The sequence below is a fragment of the Neomonachus schauinslandi genome, chromosome 6, assembly GCF_002201575.2.
Source record: "Neomonachus schauinslandi chromosome 6, ASM220157v2, whole genome shotgun sequence".
NCBI lineage: Eukaryota > Metazoa > Chordata > Mammalia > Carnivora > Phocidae > Neomonachus > Neomonachus schauinslandi.
In genome coordinates this window covers 71390279-71393791 of record NC_058408.1, presented here as the reverse complement: position 1 = coordinate 71393791, position 3513 = coordinate 71390279, and the positions used below count along the sequence as shown (strand labels likewise).

At 41.0% G+C, this 3513-nt stretch overlaps 1 pseudogene; it reads left to right on the top strand.

Annotated features, from left to right (window-relative positions):
- Nucleotides 1-2295: 2295 nt before the first annotated feature.
- Nucleotides 2296-3297, top strand: LOC110586022 (annotated as a pseudogene).
- Nucleotides 3298-3513: the final 216 nt, after the last annotated feature.

Sequence of the window (3513 nt, the reverse complement as noted above, 5' to 3'; positions counted from 1 at the left end):
TCTTCTCTTCTCTTCTCTTCTCTTCTCTTCTCTTCTCTTCTCTTCTCATCTCTTCTCTTTTCTTTTAGTAGGCTCCACACCCAGCATGGACCCCAAAGCAGGGCTTGAACTCATGACCCTGAAATCAAGACCTGAGCTGAGATCAAGAGTCAGATACTTATGGGCACCTGGGTAGCTCAGCAGCCAATTCTTGATTTTGGTTCAGGTCATGATCTCAGGGTCCTGAGATTGAGCCATGTTTTGGGCTCTTCACTGGGCATGGTGCCTGCTTGGCTTCTCTCTCTCCCTCTCCCTTTGCTCCTCCCCACCACTTGCACTCTCTCTCTTTCTCGCTCTCAAAAAAATAATAATAATTAATTAAAAAAAAAAGTCAGATGCTTAACTAAGCCACGCAGGCACCCCAGTCACTTCATTTTTTAAAGATATTCCTAAGAGTATAGTCTACAGATAGACAATTGTTTTTCTTTCAGGATTTTTTTTTAAATTTTTTTAGAGAGGGAGAGAGAGAGAGAGGAGGTGAGGGGAGGGGAGGGGAAGATGGAGAATGAGAGAGAGAATCTCAAACAGGCTCCACACCCAGCATGAAGCCCAATCTAACAACTCTGAGATCATGACCTGAGCTGAAATCGAGTCAGACGCTTCACAGACCGAGCCACCCAGGCGCCCCTTCTTTCAGGATTTTAAACATAATCTTTCCATTGTTTTCCAGCTTACATTGTGTCAAATGGGATATCTGTTTTCATTTTATCTGTAACTGCTTTACTAAGATTGCTTTTAGGCTTATTTTTATCCTATGCCTTGTTGCAATTTTGTGTTCCTCATAGTTGGCATTTCTTGAATTTCTTGAATCTATTGGTGTATAATTTACATCAAATTTGGAAAGTTTGTAGACATTATTTCAAATTCAAATTTAGAAAATTTGTAGACATTATTTCATGAAATATTTTTTTCTGTCTCTCCTTTTTCAGGTATAGCAATTACAAATGGCCACTTGATACTATCCTAGAAGAGTTCACTGATGTTTTCTTCTTTGTGTCTTTAGTCTTTTACCTCACTGTTTCATTTCAGATAGTTTCTATTTATTCTATCTTCAGTTCCTCTGGACTTCTCTTTTACAGTGTTTAATTTTCTTTCCAATTTCATCCTACGTATTTTCTATTTCATATTTATCATGCTCAAGTTTTTCTCTACCATTCTGTACATTTGGAATATAATTATACCAACTGTTCAGTGTCCTTGTCCACTACTGCTATCATATTTACAATCTATATGTCAATTTCTATTATTTGTTTACTATATTTTGAGTTATAATTTCTTACTTCTTTGAATACCAATATAATATTTCATTGAATACCAGACACTATGTGTTTTACCTTGCTGAATCATGGATGGTTTTATATTCCTCTAAATGCTTTTCAGCATTATTCTAGAAAGCAGGCACATTAGTTGGAACTAGTGTGATTTTTTTTTTTCTAAAATGGCTTTTAGATTTGTTAGCTGTGTCCAGAACAGTGCTCAGTGTAGGACTAATTATCCCCACTACTAAGAAAATACCTTTCTGAGTATTAATTATCTCCACTAGTAGGATATCCTTTTTTTATTGTTGTTGGTTTTTGTTTTGTTTTGTTTTGTTTTTTTAAGATTTTATTTATTTATTTGAGAGAGAGAACGAGATAGAGAGAGCATGAGAGTGGGGAGGGTCAGGAGGAGAAGCAGACTCCCCGCTGAGCAGGGAGCCCGATGTGGGACTCGATCCCAGGACTCCAGGATCATGACCTGAGCCGAAGGCAGTTGCTCAACCAACTGAGCCACCCAGGCGCCCAGTTTTTGTTTTTTTTGTTTGTTTGTTTTAGAGAGAGCATGAGCAGGTGGGGAAGAGGGAGAAGGTGAGACTCTCAAGCAGACTCCACACTCGGTGTGGAGCCTGACACAGGGCTTGATCTCATGACCCCGAGATCATGACATGAGCCAAAATCAAGATTCAGACACTTAATGGACTTAGCCACCCAGGCACCCCTAGGATATCCTTCTGAGTACTCTAACTTATGTAGATTTTTTTTTTCCCATTCTGAAAATTAGAGTTTTCCACTTGGCTAGTTAGAACATGAACTATCCTTGGTTCTGTGTGAGCCCTGAGAAGCATCCCTTTGTTCTTTTCAGGCTCTTTGCATAGCCTCAGGGAGTTTCCTCATAAGCTTGTGTCAGTCAGTATTCAACTTAAGACTTAGAGAGTACTCTACTCTCTTTTCTCAGGTACCAGAAGGAGGTGGTTCTCTTGTTGTGCCTAGCACAGCCATGGCTCATGATCCCCAGAAATATCTGAAGTATATAGCATCTTCAGAGCATTGGATGCTGAATAAACTGACCACTGGGTTTGTCCTTCATCCATCTACTGGTCCTCATAAGCTAAGAGAATGTCTCTCTCTCATTATTTTCCTAAGGAACAGACTTAATAATGTCCCAACATGAGATGAAGTAAAGAAGATCTGTATGAGGCATTTTATTAAGATTGATGGCAAGATCTGAACTGATACAACCCACCCTACTGGTTTTATGGATGTCATCAGCATTGTCAAGACTGAAAAGAATTTCTGTCTGACCCGTGACAACAAGGGTCACTTTTCTGTTCATTGAATTACACCTGAGGAGGCCAAGTATCAGTTGTGCAATCTGAGAAAGAACTTTGTGAGAAAAGGAATCCCTTGGGCGCCTGGGTGGCTCAGTCGTTAAGCGTCTGCCTTCGGCTCAGGTCATGATCCCAGAGTCCTGGGATCAAGCCCCACATCGGGCTTCCTGCTCAGCGGGAAGCCTGCTTCTCCCTCTCCCACTCCCCCTGCTCATGTTCCCTCTCTCGCTGTGTCTCTCTCTGTCAAATAAATAAATAAAATCTTTAAAAAAAAAAAAAAAGGAATCCCTCACCTGGTGACCCATGATGCTGGCATCATCCACTCTCCTGATCCACTCATCAAGGTGAATGACACCATTCAGATTGATTTAGAGACTGGGAAGATTACTGATTTTATCAAGTTTGACACTGGTAATCTGTGTATGGTGACCAGAGGTGCTAACCTGGGAAGAACTGGTGTGATCACCAACAGAGAGAGACAACCTGGTTCTTTCGATGTAGTTCCCATGAAAGATGCCAATAGCAACAGATTTGCCCACTGGCTCTCCAACTTTTTTGTTATTGGGAAAGGCGACAAGCCATGGATTTCTCTTCCCTGTGGAAAGTGTATTCACCTCACCATTGCTGAAGAGAGAGACAAGAGACTGGCAGCCAAACAGAGCAGTGGGTAAAATGGTCTCTAGGTGACTTGATTGGAAGTCTTTAGAATTAATTAAAGATAATACAGAAAAACTGGGGGTGGGGGGGAAAGACCTGGAGATGACTCCAAATCTCAGAAGCCATCTCTTTCGAAAGCTCTTTTCTCTCCAGTCCTCTGTCCTGTGAACTCCAGCTGCCTTAGCCTTCTTAGCCACCTATTTCTGTCCCTTAATCTCAGAAATAGCCAG